Here is a 6,000-nt window from a genome sequence, read left to right as displayed (position 1 = left end):
ATTTTGGGGATCAGGTTCCAACAGGTCTCTGTTGTAAGGAAGTTAAGTTGATGTTGATGGTACAAGCGAGGAGGATACAAAAATGAATTTAGAATTTCTCCATACCACAAGGCATTTTGTGCCACAGTGACCACATATGTCAACACCAAGATGTCTCTTGGGAGCCATCAGGAGTCTTTCAAAATTACCAGAGAAAGCTAATGATGTGTTCTGTGTGCTAACATCACAGCTTAAAAACCAAAATAGAACAAGATTCTGTTTTGATAAAATGATAAAAAAATAATATTTCAAACTATACAGTCACCAAAAGCACATACTTACCAAAAGTGCACACATGTCACTTGGCATCTCCAGCACCTTCGGCCTTCTGTGCCTGGTCTGTTTTGGCGTCTCCATTTTATGCAGAATTATTTGCATCCTTACTGACGTCAGCTTTCCTCTTCTTCCCCTTGGGTACCTTCTCTCCCTTCTTAGGCTTGGGTGCTGGCTTTGGAGGAGCAGGTTTAGCCGACAACCTTGCAGATCTTCGCTGTGGCTCATCCTTCACCTTGGCTTTATCTTCTTTAGCATCTCCTTCTGCTTTTCATTTCTTTTCGGTGTAGCAGCAGCAGGCGGCAGAGGATGTAGGTGCTGATCCAGTGGCACACCGGTCCATGGGGGGGAGGGGAGGGGAGGTTCTCGCTGCTTCCTCACACTTCTCCTATTGCCATTTTTTTTTTCTGAGAAAGTGCCAGATTGATTTCCAAAGCAGTTGTACAAGTTTGCACTCGCACCAGCAACCGAGGTGGTTGCTGTGCTGTCACTTGCGTTTTTGATCTTAGCCCTTCTGACAGGTGTAAGATGGAATCTCAGAATTGCTTTAATGTGACCCATACCCAGAAAAACACACATGGTATGTACTCACTTATAAGTAGATATTATAAAGGATAGCCATACTACAATTCACCTACCCAAAGAAGCTAAGTAACAAGGAGAGTCCAAGAGAGGCCTTCCTTGAATCTCACTCAAGTAAGGAAACAGAATTGACAGCAGAAGTGGACGTAGAGAGGGAACTGCAAAGAGAGGGTGTTTGGGGAGATCAGACATGGGGAGAATGGGGAGGGAAGGGGTGAGGGCTTAAAGAGAAAAAAGAAACTGAGGGTGGGGACATCACCGAGACAAGCTGGAGACTTTTGACAGGTTAGGCTACAGGGAGGAGATGAGGATGTCTCTATCTGAGCCTCCTAGCAGTGGATGACATGAGACTGAGGAGGCTGCCTTCTAGCCAGGCAGGACCTATAGTGGTGGGAGCGGAACACCAATCCACCTATAAAACCTTTGACCCAAAATTTACCCTGTCTACAAGATGTGTAGTGATAAAGAGATAGACAAAGTAGAGACTGAAGGAATGTCCAACCAATGCCTGGCCCAACCTGAGACCCATCTTATGGGAGAGAGCCAACCCCTGGCACCATTCATGATACTCTGCTATGTTTACAGACAAGAGCCTAGCAGAACCATCCTCTGAGAGGCCCCGTGGAGCAGTGGATCGAATCAGATGCCTTAGCATTAGGTAGATCTCCAGAGTCATGTGGAAGAGAGTGTGTGTGTTGAGGGCATGGGGTGGCTAGAAGGACCCAGATGGGACAAGAATGCCATAGGAAGACCAAGCCCTGGGGGCTTACAGAGGTGGAGGCACTAACCAAAGAGCATGCAGGGACTGGACATAGGTCCCCTATGCATATGTAACCGATGGGCAGTTTGATCTTTATGTACGTCCTTTGTAAGTTGAATGGGTGCTGTCTATGATATGGACTCTGTTGCCTTCTTTTGATCACTTACCCTTAACAGGACTGCCTTGCCTGGCCTCAGTGGATAAGGATTCCTGGAAATGGAGTTACAAAAGGTTGTGAACAATTAAATAGATGCTAGAAACTAAACCCAGGTCTTCTGCAAGAGCAACAAATGCTTGTAACTGGTAGTCTATCTTGGCTAGTCTCTAAACAGTACACGTATGCTCTCTGGGTTCATTAGGTAGGAGTGATTGTGTTGTTGAGTGCTTATCTTAAAAGTTATTTGTTGAATTTTATCAAAGGCTTTTTCTGATCCTATTGAGAGGCTCATATGATTTTTTTTTTTTTTATTAATTTATTCTTGTTACATCTCAATGTTTATCCCATCCCTTGTATCCTCCCATTCCTCCCCCCCCATTTTCCCATTATTCCCCTCCCCTATGACTGTTCCTGAGGGGGATTACGTCCCCCTATATATTCTCATAGGGTATCAAGTCTCTTCTTGGCTACTTGCTGTCCTTCCTCTGAGTGCCACCAGGTCTCCCCCTCCAGGGGACATGGTCAAATGTGAGACAACCCTTCATGATGAAAGCCCTGAATAAAATGGTTTAGAAAGACCATTCCTCCACATATTAAATGCTATATTTAAAAAATCCATGGCCAAGATCATAATGAATGGAGAAATCTTAAAGCATTTCCCCTAAAACCAATAACTGTACAAGCATGTGTATTTTCATCACTCTTCAATATAACACTTGAAATTTTAGTTAGAAAAATCAAAAGAAAGAAAGAAAGGACATAAAAATATGAAAAAAGTCAAATTATCTTGGCAAATTAAATGATTTCATACAGAGAGAAACTAAAGTCTTATGCTCTGACAAATTCCGCAAAATGGGAACAAACAGATGTATAAAAATCAATGTTTCCTGAAAAAAAAAAAAAAAAAAAAAAAAAAGTTATTTGTATCTTGTTTATTAATATGTATGTTTGTGGTAGGGTGGTAGGGGAGTGAGCTCATGCAATGGCAGGCATGTGCAGGTCAGAGGGCAACTTTCGGGAGTTGATTTCTTTCCACAAACCCGGGTTGTCAGTCTTGCATGTGCTTTTAAACACTGAGCTACCTTGCCAGCCCTTAAAAATTCTTAATATTGTCTTTAAATATGACTGTCATATCTGAAATCTTGTACTATCAGGCTGTCTGATATATTTAGAACAGATTTTTTATTTATTGCATATGTGTCAGTGTGGGGTATATTCACGTGAGTGTGGTAGATGTTGAATCCCCTGGTGCAGGAGTTACAAGAATTGTGAGCTGCCTAACATGGGCGGTGGGGGGGGGGAACTGAACCAGGACCCTTTTCTAGAACAGTATATGCTCTTAACGCCAGAGTCATCTCTCTAGCCCCAATGTCTATTTCTTTTCTGATTGGCCATATGAAATAACACGGGGCATGGAGGATGCCTTGATTTTTTTTGTTTGTTTGTTTGTTTCACCCTTGCTACTTCAATAGTAACTGAACCAGATGCCCTTGTTTTAGCAAAACCAAGTGGAAATATAAAAGGAAACATTCAACACCATTTAGCAATTATCTGGGAACAGGAAGGCAAAGGATTATGTACAGCACAGGGCAATGCCATTGTGGAAACTTCCCTCTGGCTGCAGCCCTTTATCTTGTTCTGCTCTTACACACAGGTCATATTATGCACTGCTTTGTGCTAGTTTGACAAGAACTAATGTGAATGCTTAAATATTTTAAAGCCTGAATGCTTCTGAATGATAAAATGCGGAGCTGATCAACCCTTCCTGTTGCGTTTGTGGTAAATGATAAGGTAATTTAATACTTTTCTCTTTTTTGGTCTATTAGTAGGTTCTACACCAGACATTAAAGTTCCTCAAAGGAAAAAAATCTTCAAATAAGGCCACTGGATGACACTTTTTAACTACAGTTGTTTTTTATTCAGCCATAAAATCTATCTTTCATAAAGAAACCCACTTACATGTCTTACTTCAGTGAAGGTTATTTGTAGACTGAAGGTCTTTTCTTGTCAAGATATGATGAATACCATGTGTGAAGACAGAGGAGCATCAGACCTGTATTAGCTGGAAAACCCACTGATCTGTGAATAACCTAAAAAAGAAAACCTGAAGATTAGCAACGTCGCTTTTAAGAATGATCCATCAAATTCAACAAGCAGATTCACAGAGATGAATCATCGGGTCCCTTTTTATACCCGCGATACAGTAAAGGTTATTTCCTCTCCCTCCAAACACAAGTTCAAAAAAATAAAGGGAAAGGAGCTTCTGAACAGCCCTTGGGATAAGTCAATATCCTAAGGTAGTTCTGATGTTTTAGATGTAAATATTTGAATGTTAATTAAAATGGTGTACTGAACTGTTTTTCAGTATTGAGGTCAATGTTTGAGCAAATTGGTTTATATTCTTGTGTTCTGGGGGATGGGGGGGGAGAAATTAAAAATTTTTGTATACTTTTTCCAATTATTTATATCAAACTTTAATTTTATGGCTATTTAAAGTATTTGTTGAAAAATGTGTTTTCGTTGATGCTTTTGAATTTATTTTAAAAAGATTCCTGCATAGCTTCATTAGTCAAGTAGTAGTTGGATAAACAGAACCAGGATGTTAATATTCTGGAAGCCAACTTAAGTGACTAAAAGAACAAAATTATTACTTTGAATAAGATTATTACCTACGTGCACAATTGTCTTAACAGTGAACACTTTTAAATCTTAAAATCCATTTAGAAGCATGGAGCTAAAGGCACTTTTCACAGTATAACTTTCCTAGGTTTTGTGCACTTTATGTGAGGTGTTTTCATTCATTCATTTTCAGATTGAACTGGAGTGGATAAGACAACCTGAAAATTAAAGACCCCTAAAGAGGGGACACCATAAGCATCTTTCACAAAATTTTCAGGTCAATCATTGTAGTAGTTAAATAGCCCTACAATAGTTTAAGTAAAATTTACTCCTTTTTTTATGGAGGCAACAGCACTAGACTAGAAAAGTACATCTTAACAGCAGCAGCAAGTGAGTCTTCATGCCTTACTTCTTAAGACACAGTTCTGGCAGTGCGTACTTTAATATATCAAATTGGCTTGGGTGATGCTTTTTGGTTTGGCCCTGAGTAATTTAGTTTTGAAATGTATTTTCTTGAATAATATAGATCTCATTTGAGGGACGGCTCATACTGAGTTTTTAACTAAGCAAATTTAAATAATTAGTTCCTAGCATGCCCAACATAATGAAAAATAATTTTTATGGTGATTGAGTGACAAATTTTCTTTGTGTTTAAACAATTAATAATCATTTCTGCTTTGATGTGAAACATTCAGATAATGTTATTTATAGTCATTCTCATTATGTAAATTAAGCAGGAAAATGGAAGCACCCTGCCTGAAAAAGTGAGTTATAGTTTTCTGAATGAGAAGTTTTGTTGGATAAACTTTACTAGTCAAAAATCCTTAAGGCATCAGAAGCCTCCATTTCCATTAAATTATTGTTCAGGATTAGAAAAAGAAACAAGAACTAAAACATCCCAATGCATGGACATGAGAGAATTTTTGTTTCTGAGGAAATTTGAACATATGTTTCACAGGATTATGCTCTTTCTACCTCTCAGATTTTGTAACAGATTAAGTTCTGTACTTAACAAAGTTTCAAATTTTTTTTATAGGTTCAATCTGAGAATGACAGTCTTGGTTTAAAGAGTAAGAAAGGAAAATGCAGTGATTATTAGAAGCTTAAACACTGCGAGAGGCCTTGAAGCTTTCGCCCCACCTGCTAGAAGAGCCATAAATCACAGGTGAACTCCGGAGAAGGACCGTCAGCGATGCTGAGATACAGTGCTGCAGTAAAGTGGTAAACACGGGCTTTCAGAATTCAGCACCTAAGGCTCAGATAAATGCTATTGATTTTAACTTGAGCTGAAATAGTCGCCATTCAATTTAATAATCCTTTCTCTGGGTGATAAAACAAAATTTAACTAAATAAAACATGCTTTTAAATAGATGTGGCATTTATGATAGCCAAAGAAGGAAACACTTTAATTAAGAATCAGTCTTTGCCACGCTGGACCACTGCACGATATGTGCAGTCACTAAATGGAGATGGGAGTGGAGGGTGAACTCCTTCCTTTGGGTGTCCATGTCCAAGGGTCCCTCCTGTCATCTTATGCCTCTGTGCAAGGGCAATAGGCCTGCGAGCTGTT

The 6,000-nt window shown here is 39.4% G+C and overlaps 1 pseudogene; it reads right to left on the bottom strand.

The window, feature by feature from the left end:
* Positions 1–337: 337 nt before the first annotated feature.
* LOC127202310 (non-histone chromosomal protein HMG-17-like) overlaps positions 338–6,000 on the bottom strand; it is a 49,064-nt pseudogene continuing 43,401 nt past the window's right edge.

The sequence above is a fragment of the Acomys russatus genome, chromosome 18, assembly GCF_903995435.1.
Source record: "Acomys russatus chromosome 18, mAcoRus1.1, whole genome shotgun sequence".
Classification (NCBI taxonomy): Eukaryota; Metazoa; Chordata; class Mammalia; order Rodentia; family Muridae; genus Acomys; species Acomys russatus.
Note: the sequence above shows the minus strand (reverse complement) of the source record. Positions and strands in the feature narration are given on the sequence as shown.